At 32.7% G+C, this 13065-nt stretch overlaps 1 pseudogene; it reads right to left on the bottom strand.

The window, feature by feature from the left end:
- Positions 1-2345: 2345 nt before the first annotated feature.
- The window catches only part of LOC108289060, a 104525-nt pseudogene continuing 93805 nt past the window's right edge, over positions 2346-13065 (bottom strand).

Consider the following 13065-nt stretch of genomic DNA (forward strand, 5'->3'; position numbering starts at 1 on the left):
TTATTAACCAGTATGCCTTTAATATTATGCAAAGAGACAGTTGTATATACAAGCTTCAAATTCTTTGCATAACATTTCAAAAAGCTTGCAACATTTTAAAAATCTAATAGACTCAGATTCATTAAAATGTCCAAATTCATATAGTGACAAAAAAACTGAGATTATGACACAAATCCTTTTTTTTTTATTTATTGGCCCTATTGTTTTATTGGTAGACTCTACAATTATTTTGAAATAGAATTTTAATATTTTCCTGCAAATTGGTGATATGGTGGCATCATATGAATAACAGTTTGAGGTTATCTAAAATAAGTGGCTTGCACATATGGATTTTCCCCCATAGTTTTGGAAAGCCCATTTTTCACTATGTGGTAAACAGTTTACTGCATGATCTAGTGTCAAGCACAAAAAATTTGAAATTTAGATTTTGGCAAATCTTAGTTTACAGCCTGGCTTTATTTAAAAGTTGTGCAACTCTGGGATATTCAATTTCTGTGGCCTTCACATTTTTATTATTTGAATAAGGATGATGTAATGCTACTCAAATTTGGATTCAGCAATATTGTACATGTATAAATCACTTAGCACAATATTTGGTACATACTAAATGCTAAAGAATTTGGCTGTTATTATATTTTTGGTATGCATTATTTTAGGCATATTCACAAACTTATAAAATTCTAACAATTAGTAACATCAAGGCAAATAATAAAATCCATGAGAATATTTTATCTTTCAAGCATATTATCCCCAGTTTATAGGGTAGATATGTGAAGCTTAAAACCATATGAATATTTTAGAAAAAATAAGGGATGGATCTCGACATAGAGGCTGGAACAAAATGCCTTTCATGTAATCTATTTTGAATAGGATTGCTTTCAGAGACTCCAGCTAAACTCAGCTTTTAGTACAACATGGCTAGCAAGTCTTGTATAGAGTTGCTGGATGTGTAAATGCTATCTTCTAAGGTAAGAGTGTACTGAAAATGTGAATTTTTGCCATACTCTGACAAGTGAAAATTTTGAAAATCTGTTCACTGAGCAAGAGCATAAGGAAAAACTAAACATGTACCCCAACTTAACAAAATGATACATCTGTAGGCTATATCCATCCTGAATCACTTTATAAGGCCAAATTAATTATTTGAAAGTTTCTCTTAATAAATGATTAAAAATGTAAAAATATTTAACCTCAAGGAACACAGAATTTAGACTGCGAAACAGTGTTGTAAATTTTATTATAATCATCATTCTTTTCTTAATGCTGAAGACTGCATCAGTTCCACGAATAACATCACTCATGTTTTATAATAAATATATTTGTACAGGTATGTTTAACAGTATCTGTATGTATCTCCAGAAATTGTTGCTCATTTTAGAACACATATTTTTATTCTGATGAAGATTTAATGTTTTACTTAATACATCAGCAGAAAACATGAATAAACTGTATGCCCAATATCAATATTTTCTAAAAACACAAGTAACATTCTTATAAATGTTCATTTAAAAAATATTAGAGGCAACAGTTATTGTTTTATCATGATCAAATTGGTATCAAATTCATATGCATATGTAAAAAAAGTAATCACTTACTAGTCATAAAAAATAAAATGCAATAATTATGCACTTTGTATTACTAAGAAAGTGCTCACTTATATAAGTAGCAGATGATGAGAACAGTATCATAATAATTCTGGATATATCTTTATGTGAATTCTTAAAAATCACCTTATTTTATATGATTTCCATTTTAATTTAAATGCCACATATTTTCAGCTAACCCTGAAATTAGTTTTTTATACTAAAACTTCAGCTGTTATAAATCACGACACACCTTTAGAAACTTGCTTAAAGGTAGGAATAATTCTTTCTAGTAAATAATTGTGTTACATTACATATTTGTTACATGTTATGTTTGAGAAATATATTCTGAACGTGAAAATATTCAAATTAAAGATTAATATAATAATAGAATAAAGATTTTACAAGGAAAATATTACAATCAGTAAAAGCGTGAAAGACCACGTAATAGTAAGGAAGACATCTGTTTGGAATATTGCAGAATAATAGATATCACATTTTATCAAAGGACAGTAATGCTTGATCTTCTATTTCCCACAGAACTCTGGATCTAATTAAGAGCAAGAGGGAGAAAGAGGCAGCAATATTTAAAATGCCTGTACTCTAATTTGCAAAAGATACCGAGGAAGATAGAAGAAAATTGCATTTTACTTCAGGTAGTCTTTGAAATGAAGGCTCTGTTATTTTTCAAAATTGGAAGGATATCACAGTGGTGATTTTGTATACAAAGTAGGACCTGTTCCAGAAAACTCCAGTGATAACTCACATATGAAGAAAGTTAAATTTGACCACATAACAAAATCTCCCATATTTTGAGTAGATTAACCTGTCCCCTTCTTCACAAATCACCAACAGCATTGGGTGTATGGTTCTTGATGGAAGCCACTTGCAATGTGTCATACAAAGTTAAGAAGAGCAAACACCAAATGCTGCAAACATGCACACATAGGAATTCAGATGTACTTCAAGCCTTCTATAACCATCACAAAAGAACCCAATAAAATAGTGTGAATTACATGAGAAATTATTTCTGGCCTCTCTCCAATTCATCTATCATCAAGAGTAACAGTTTCTTTCGGTAACCTACCATTAATCCTCCTAAAAATAACTTGCAGTACAGAAAGAAAACAAATAATTAACACAGGATATAGAAAGATAATAAAGAAGACTGTGCTAATTGCAAAAAAAAAAAAATATCTTGAGATGGTGCTTGCAGGGATTCTCGTCAGTGATTTGCAACCAAATCACTGAAAAATTCTGAGTCATATTCAGTCCAAATTTTACTTCAAGGAATTTCAGCATGTGCTTATTTTCTTTGGGCTGGACAAACATCTTCATTATAATATTCAATGCCACTGTCAGAGTACACACCAAGTAAAAATTACTTTCATTATATTAGCCACATTTATTTCTTCACATTCAGTTGAAGGCACTTAGCAACCATTAAGGTTGATACTAAACTTAACAAAGGAAATACCAATAAAGCTGAATTCTCAAACTGCAGTAAATATCCCAGAAAGAGATAAAATACATAGACTGTATAATCCTTATAAACCTTGTCACTTGCTCCAGCGGAAAGCTATCTAGCAAGAATAGAAACACTGCATGAAGAAACAGGAGATGGTGGCCATACCCCACATCATCATAAAGTGTAAGTTGAAGCACTCATCAGCAAGTAGCAAAACCTCTCTCCGTAGGCATTTAAGTTGCTTTTTAAATATCCTGTAGGGGCAGCAACTTGGTATGCAAAATATGGTAGTGCCCAGTTTTTTCTTAAAGTAATGGAGTATCCATTCTTGTTGTATCTACCCCATTAATAATGAGACATGCAACAGTAAGCATTCCCACTAGCCGTGTTACACTCATAAGCCAACTTGTAACAAGTAAGGCAGTAACATACATTCTTTGCTATCCAAAAACAATGCCAACATAGGAATACACTGGCTCTATAATCACATTGCTAGCAGTGGTTTGACATAAAATGCTGGCAGTAAGTTCTGAATAAATACAAATTTGCTGCACTGCATTTATAGTCTTCAGAGATACAGGTTTGTTATCGTGTGCCAGTCTTCCAAATGAAGGTGCCTTTAACATATCTTTATGACAGGACTAATATATGGTACTGTCAGCCTGAAATGCGATTTTCCATTCAAGCTCGTTTGGAGCTCTTTCAGGAATTGGAATGTCGTTGTTTTTTCTCTAGCAGATTCCTTGTTTTCTGAAGACTTTGGCTTTTTTCTTTGGCACAGTTGTACTTTGGGTCATTCTTCCTCCGCCGCTGTCTCCACGGAGGCCAGGGCACCCCTTGGCTCGCGTGTGGCAGAAGTCTCCCTCCCTCTGAGTCTCTGAAACACTCGGGCTCTCCAGGGCCACTCCTGGCCACCATGGCAAATATATATTTTAATCAGTGTTTTTCTAGTAATAAAAATCTTACAGAAAAGCTAAGTGAAATCTTAGGCAATTCCCTGGTTAATGCTTCTTGATGACATAAATTGTTCCATATATACTTTCTTGAGTGCAGCTAACCTTGTTACACTAGAAATGAATCTTGACCAACAGCCAACATACATTAACTTATGATCTTCTTGTGGGAAATGGCACTTTGCTGCCTTGATGTTTTCACCAGACCTGGGTCAGGCTTTATGCCCTGAACCGTTCTGGTAAATTTATTCAGCTGATAATCATGGTTTTTTAATTCTAGTGATTGTCCTGTGCTAATTAGATAATAAAGCAGATAACTCAAAGTAGCTTTTTCCAAAGGGTTTCAGAGAAAAAGATATTTTTCCAATGTATTAATGTGTTGAACACACAGACACACACACACACACACACACAGAGTTTGTAAATAACTTTGAGAAACATTATGTTAAAAATGCCTCAAGAAATTTTGCCTAACACAGGATAATGAGATTAACTTACTAGTTTTTTAAATACAAAATACATAGAAATGCATTGTTGAGAAAATTTTGATTGAATTTATATTTAAGAAGTTTAAGGAGAATTGCTATGTTTAAATTGCTGTCTTCAAATCTGTGATTGTAACATATTTTGTCCATTTATTTAGTTCTTTAAATTATCAATTTGTTTCATAATTTTTTATGAAGAGGTATTATATAAATTTAGGACCATTTCTAGATATTCAATATAACTGTGACTGTGATTATTATAAATTTCTACAAATTTTATTTCTCGATGGTATGTAGAAATTCAATTTGTTGTTTTACATTGTCCTTATGTAGCAACTTTATGAAAATTAATGATGATTATTTCATTAGATATTTTTTGGTATTTTTTATATACAGCTTTACAAGTTTGTTTCTCTTGGATTTACTTTATCTGGGTACCATTTCTTTCTTTCTTGGCTAATATTTTATCTTGCTAGTATTCATAATCATTCCAATAAAAATTGGATGGAAAATATCACATTATATGTAATCATAGATAATATATATGATATATACTATGTAATAAATAATAGTATCTTGTTATGGACTGAATGTTTGTGTCCTCTACAAATTTATATGTTGAAATATCATTTCCAGTGTGGTGGTATTTGAAAGTGGAGCCTTTGGAAGCACATTAGGTCACAAATGGGATTGCAATTGGTGCCCTTAAAAGAAGAGGCCAGAGAACTAGCTTGCTCTCATTCTGCCACATGAGGATACAAGAAAAAGTTGACAGTTTACAAACTGCAAGTAGGATCTCACCAATACCTTACCATGCTGGAACTCTGATCACAGACTTCCAGGCTCTAAAACTGTTAGAAATGTCTGCTGTTTATAAGCCACCTAGCATGTAATACATTGTTATAATAGCCCTAACACAGAAATCATATATTATATAATAAATAATATTGCTACAATCAGTGAATATGTGTAAACATAATTTTTATTTCTTCCTTTTTTTCATATTCTGACTGAATTAAAGTCTACATGGAATTCACCTCAAAATCCTGAAATGGCAACAAATTGTTAGTTTTCCTCTTACTGAGCTCTGGAGAAGTACTGAATCAAGTTTCAAGAGACCTAGTCTTCCACTTCTCATTTGTTACATACTAAGCTAAAGAAAGTAGAGAAGACTAGAGTCCTTTTAATTTAAAGCCAAGAAAGAAAGAAAGAAAGGGGTAAGTAGGTAGGTAAAGGAAGGAAGGAAGAAAAGAAAAGAAATAAAGACAGACACTTAAGTAAATCAAGTGAAAACCTATCCACAGAGAATGGAGATATCTAGGCTTGTGATTCTGGATTTAGAAACTGGGTTTACAAAACCATGAGAGAATTCAGGGTCTGACAGAGCAGGTTCTCCAAAACCAAAATATATATAAGGCATCACTGTAGTGTACTGAAGACATTCCTTTAATGAACTGTAAACTATTGCCCAAAATAGGGCTGATATAAGAGCTCTTTAGAAGAACAGCATTTTTTTGTTTGTTTCTTTTTTGTTTGCTGTTTTTGCTTTTTAGTGCATTACTTTTAAAGCAATTATTCTAAGACTTCTGTCATGTCAGATTAGATTATATATATAATAGTACACTCTTGAATATTAATAACATCATGAATTCCTGCTTAAGTTTAATTTCATGCAAAAGGTTATCCATTTTTGTCTAACCTTCTATTTCTTTTTGAACCAAACTTTGATCATCATTGTATAAATCAGTGTATGTCACATTCCTGCTAGTATCTATCCTCTCTGCCTCTACAAGATGAACTTTGCATATTTAAATTTGTTATAGCCAGCCATACTTGTATTTTATTTGTTCTGTTACACTCTCTTAAATTCTTATGTTAATAACTACAATTTAAATCTAAACCAAATGAATAAGAAATGTAAATGTAATCAAAGTTATAAAAATAATATTTATGATAAAGTAGAAAGAACTGAAAATTACTGCATGGATATTGATTACAACTATAAAAATAAGTTCTATAGCTTAAAATTATATGTGCCAAATTTTAATGACATAGTCTCTCTTTGTTAAATCTTTTTTACTGATTTAACTTTTATAATAACCCTCCATTGAACATCTATGTAACTATATATATGAATAAAACTTTAATCTTCAGTATAAATTGCTAAAATAAAATAGCAACTTCCACATTTACAGTTTTAATTATTTTGATAAACAGCTTCCAAGTTCTTATTCATACTAATTCATAATTAGGAATAACATATACTTTACACTTACACAGAAATATGGGAGGCTAAGCAAATGTATTAGTCTAGATTTTATCTTCAAGACACTATAGAAATAATAAATGATTAAAATATGGATAAACGCATAAATGCAAAAAAAAATGGTTGAAGGGCACACATATTGGGGGAATTCTATAATTTTTATAAAAGTAAAAGATGAAATAATATTGATAAAATTAAAAAGAATATATTTCTCAAATTCTGATATAGCAGATGACAGATGCAAAAATAAGGTAACCTGAAATGTAGAGCTTAAACTCAGAAAATTTTTCTATTTGGAATGAGCAGAGATAGTAATAGGACTGAAAATGTGACACGATACAAAGAAACATCATTTTCCACAACCATAAAGAAAGAGTTAGTTGCGGGGCGGGGGGTACTTGATTGAATTGTAAGTCCATTTCAAAACAATTATAAAGAACATCATAGATAGAACTAACTTTGCTCAAATGTGTGTTATTATTCCAAAGTAAAGTGCTTTTAATTCAGAAACTGTGGGGCCTTCCATTTTAAAGACAGTTCTACACCATTTCAATATGAAAGAAAGTTAGCCAATTAACAAGCTCTGCTTCTGTACTACCCTACTGAACAACCTTATTCAAGAAAAAATATTAATGGAAAAGTCTAGCCTTAATACCCAAAAATGTAAGAGATATGCAACAAACAGCTCAACTAATCTAGTCCTTTATTTCTTCATTTGAATGGAAAACCACAGATTACTAGACATATAAAGCAAATTAGCAGCATGAAAGGAGAAATAAAGTCGATTACACAAAAATCTGGCCCCAAGAAGAAATAGAGATCATTCACAGACAGAATAGAACCTTAAAAAATATAATCTCTTTAGAAGACATCTAAATGATGCCTCTTATAAAACAAGAGTCCTGAACAGTACTGAATAAAAAAATAGCTCTCAGAAAAAATAAAACTTTAGAAATTATAAATATGTTAAAAAATTAAAAATGAAAATCTATAAGAAGATTGAAAGGAAATTTGACGGGTTCTTCCGGAACATATACCTGAAAACATAAAAAAGAAAAAATCTATAAAAGAAAATGAATTGGTGAATAGTACGTCCAGACTGCTCAATATCCAATCAACAGGAATTTCAAAAGGGAAACATTAAGAAAAAAAAAGTGATAATACCCAATAAATAATCTGAAACAACCTTCCAGGGCTGAAGAGTGGTGACCTAGCTGTAGATATAACAGGGCCAACTGATTGCTGAGCTCAATATACAAATAATAATTCAAAGACACATCACTGACATCATTGAGACATTTCAGAACACCATGAATAAAGCAACCAGAGAATACTAAGAAAAAATATTAATCAATCAATGTCATAAATGGTAGCAGATCTTTTTAAATGTGCAACTTTAGCACTAAAAAAATGTTAAGTTACTTCAAAATTATGAGGCAATAATATTTCAAACTTAGAATTATATGTCCAGCCAAGCTATCAATCAATAAAAATGGCAAAATAAAGCAATTTTGAGTAACTCAGTAAATTAGAAAATGTACCTCTACCTACCATTTTGGAGAAGGTTATATGAGGAGCTATTTACGCAACACAAAATTAACAATCACAAGATATAGGTGTGGCATTTTTTTAATGGTGGATTTGATGCAAACAAGAGGCAGAGAAATAATGAGCGGAAAAGGGCAAGGTCCCTGGTGAGGGCTCCACTCTCAAGCCTGGGCTCATGGCCCAAAGTGAGAACAGGCATTCCTGTTTTCCTGCTCAAATGTTGCCTTTTCCAAAGCCATCCTTGTCTGTCCTGCCTCCAATCCTATACCCATTAAGAAAAACCCAGTCTACACTAGCAGCTGAGTGGCAGAGGAGAGAAGAGAAGCAACACCTTGATTTCAGAAGGGTGGCTTGACTGCGGGACCTCAGAAAAGAGTTCAGCTGGGAATGGCCAAATTCCAGGGGAAGACCACCTTCCCACTCCATCCCCTTTCCAGTTCCCCATCCCACTGAGAGTCACTTTCATTAGTAAAAAAATTCCTCCACATTTACCACCTTCAATTCATTTGTGCAACCTGATTCCTCCTGAAAGCCAGACAAGGACTCAAGTGCAGGTTAAAGAGGCTGTCACACTGACCCTCTGCTGGGCTAAGACTTCCACCATCCATGGAAGGCAAAACTAAAAAAGCAGACTGTAACATGCCCTCTGGGGCTTTTGGGGTTGCTGACAACTCCTATACACACACTTGCTTGCTCCCACACTGATGAGGGGTTGAGAGCTGTGGGCTGAATAAATGAACCAACCCCTTCTCAGGACTTGTGAAGGTGTCAAGGAACTATCCTGTTTCAGATTTAAGTACAGACTCCAAAGCAAATAAATTTTAAAATATCTTTCTAGATAGCCTAGTAATAATCAGGACAAAGGTGAACAAGAAATTCCTGAGCTGTAACAAAAATGTCAATAGAAGGAATGGAGTAGATACAATTAAAAAGATGCGGTCTTTCATGTGCCAGAATATTGAAGGAATCTATTAAAAAGGGCATATATTTCTTCTTTCAACAATGAAAATAATAGAATTAGAAATACTAAGAAAAACAAAACCAACCAACGTCTTTAAGAAACTAATTTATGAATGTAAGAAAAATAGAAATGTGCCATGTTATGAAACTACTGATGATGGGCTATGAAAGAGGATCATTTTGACATTGACAATATGTTCTTCCCCGAGTGTCACAGGGGTTGTGACACTAGACCCACATGGGAAAAGCTGTAATGCCAGCCCACTGCTTGGCTTTTCAAAGAAAAATATCTGCATCATTATAATAATGCAGACAGTGGTTTTCAACTTTGAGAAACAATTGGAAGATAAACACAGAATATTGTGGTTTTCAGATATAAGTAAATAGTAAATGAATTTTATTATTTAATTTCCTAAAAATATTTAGAATGTTAAATAACAAATAGGTTAAACAGAAGGGATCAAGGGTAAGACCTGGATTTTTGCTTGTTCATTTAGATAATCAAGATTGAACAGATTCAGAAGGGAGCAAGAAATCAAAATTGTATTATATTATTGAGAGTTTTAAATAGGTATTTTAAATGTGTAAATAAATATAAACATCAAATTTAAGAGGAAAGAAAATGGAGATGAAAGACTAGTGAAAGTAGATGTAGTATTAAATAATGCCAAATGAAAGGTGTGGGATGGGGAAGAACAATATTTTAAGTAATAGTGAATAAATTAATATTGATATCAATATGCAAATAATTGTTTGAGATGCAGTAAGAGAACTATAATGAGACCTTATAGGCATTAAATGTCTTTTAATTTCAGACTCATGTTTTTATCTGACAAGGGAGAGTCTTCTATTTCCTTAGTAGCATGCTTCCTACAAAAAAAAAGAACAAATTTGAATTCAATACTTGTATTAACCCTCTATTTTTAAAAATAACTGTTAAGCAGGTAATGAGTTTCCTCTTAAGAAAATGCAAGCCCGTTTTATAGAGAACAAGCTTAATGAATGTAAAATGGAAGGACATCAATCAAGAAGGAAGAACACATAAAATATGTTAGGTCTAAACAGTGAGCAGATTTCAGAAATTCTGTGGACAAGTGAAGTACTTGAAAAAGCATTGCTCACTGATATCTTTGAAATGACGGAGTATAGAGGAAGACTAAGGCAGATTTTATCATTAGCCATCAAAACAAATTTACCATTTGCATGTAAGCATTAACTCAAGGTCAGAGGCAATGTTCCCACCCATCAGTTCAACTGTCTTCAATCATTTTGAATACCTTGTATGATGCAGGAAGGACAATTGTAAAGGTTTGTACCCACAATTAAATATTAAGATGGAATATTTCATCCAAACAGAAAGAATTCTTAAAATAAAAGTTTGACCAACTTCTATGTAAAACATAGTGCTCATTTATTTTAATTAGTGACTAATTCATTTTCAATAAGATTGATTATTTGATAATAAATAGTAAATGGCTAGGATAACATTGCTGGAATAAATGTAAATTTTTCAATCTCCTTATCTTTATATGCCTGACATTGCAATCTTAATATAGCTATCATATACGTTTATACCATTACAAGTAAAATGATTTTAATAACTAAATTGTCTCAATCAAATATTGATTATCCCATTCATGTTGATGTGTTTAATGGCAGATATTGAAAGTATTTTCTGCCCTGTTTGTGTATGTAACACTGGAAAGATGAGAATATCTTATTTTTTATATGACTTATAAAAAAGTGTTACATTAAAAAACATAGAAGATGTATTAAATTTTAGAATAAATATTGAGTTCCATAGAATTATCAAATTTCAAAATTGAATCTTAACAGAGCATAAGTCTCAGTCTTTTGTTTCCTCAGAAAAAGAGTGAAGAAACTTAAGTAACTCTTTTACTTTTATCATTGGATAAAAGAACAGTTGAGCACCTCAGTTGGGTGTGCCGCATAGTTATATTATACCTTTTATTCACAGACTAGAAGAAAATGTTTGCAGATCATACATCTAATAGAGACATTGAACTTAGAATATATATTCTCAAAACTCAATAGTAAAAGAACAATCCAATTAAAAATGAGCAAAAATCTTAATTGGCAATTAACCATGGAAGTTGTACAGATAACTAAGCACATGAAAGAATACTCAACATTATTAGTCATAAACAGAAATCAGTGGTGCCATGACACACCTATTGGAATGACCAACATTAAAAACACAAGCATTGGAAATAATATGTATACATGGAATTTTCTTGCATTGCAATTTCTACAAATAATTTAGAAAACAATTTGACAGTTCCTTGAAAATTTAAATACACATCACCACCAGGTAACATAATTATTGCATTACTACATATTCACCCAAAAGAAAGAAAGCATATATCCATACAAAGACTAGTGCAAAAACTACTCAGAGCACCTTTATGTGCAATAGCCAACAACTGGAAAGCACCCAAACACCCATGAACATATGAATGGGTAAGTAAACTGTAGTGTAGCTATATAATGAAATATTACCCAGCAATAAAAAAATAGTGAACTATTTAGACATACTGCAATATAAACTAATCTTAAAAAATTACACTCAATGACAAAAGCCAGACAGAAAGAAGACATACTGTATAAATCATAAAATAAAATGTTTGGAAATATAAACTAACACTTTGGAAATGGCAGTGTAAGAAAGATCATTGTTTGCTCAGTGAAGGAGGGTTGAGGGGTGTGTGCAGAGAAAGGAATACCTTTTTTTGCTGATTACATTCATGACCTTGATTGTGATGAATTTAGCCAAAACTTATTAAATTCTACATTTAAAATACATAGTTCATTGCATGTCTATCATACCTTAACAAGACTGTTAATTATGAATAGTGATACTTTTCTTTTGAGACGGAGTCTCACTCTGTCGCCAGGCTGGAGTGCAGGGGCGTGATCTCAGCTCACTGCAACCTCCACTTCCTGGGTCAAGCCATTCTCCTGCTTCCGCCTCCCTAGTAGCTGGGACTACAGGCACATGCCACCATACTCAGCTAATTTATTTTGTATTTTTAGTAGAGACAGAGTTTCACCATGTTGGTCAGGCTGGTCTCAATCTCTTGACCTGCCCTTACCTTCCAAACTACTGGGAATACAGGCATAAGCCACTGCACCTGGCCATTAATAGTGATACTTTTTAATTAAACCAAATCTAAGATTAAGTTTGCAAATCACCCAAAGAAAATAGATGTTGCAATATGTATGCCTGCGTGTCTGTATGTGTGTGTGTGCGCGTGCGTGTGATAAAGCAGATATAGCATAATATGTGGTAGTAATACAAGTATTCATTGATTCACACTTTTTCAACTTTGCCATGAATTTGAATTGTTTATAATAATATATTGGGAAACATTAAGAAAACACGTATCTAACAGCTACTCAGAAAGACAGCTATCTTACAAGGGAGTGATAATGAAGCTATTGATATACTCAGCAGCAAAAATATAGGCATGAAGATGATGCTATGCCTCAAAAGTACTGGGGGAAAATATTGTCATTCTGGATTGATATAGCCAAATATAATAATTTTCTGTTTTTTTATTGCACTTTAGGTTCTGGGGTACACATGCAGATCATGCAGGATTGTTGCACAGGTACACACATAACAATGTGGTTTTCTTCCTGTCCCCCGTCACCCACATCTGGCATTTCTCCCCATGTTGTCCCTCCCTGACCTCCCCACCACACCGCTGTCCATCCCTTGGATCCCCCACAACAGACCCCAGTATGTGATGCTCCCCTCCCTGTGTCCATGTGTTATTGT

Source organism: Cebus imitator, unplaced genomic scaffold (genome assembly GCF_001604975.1).
Source record: "Cebus imitator isolate Cc_AM_T3 unplaced genomic scaffold, Cebus_imitator-1.0 Scaffold390, whole genome shotgun sequence".
NCBI classification, from domain to species: Eukaryota; Metazoa; Chordata; class Mammalia; order Primates; family Cebidae; genus Cebus; species Cebus imitator.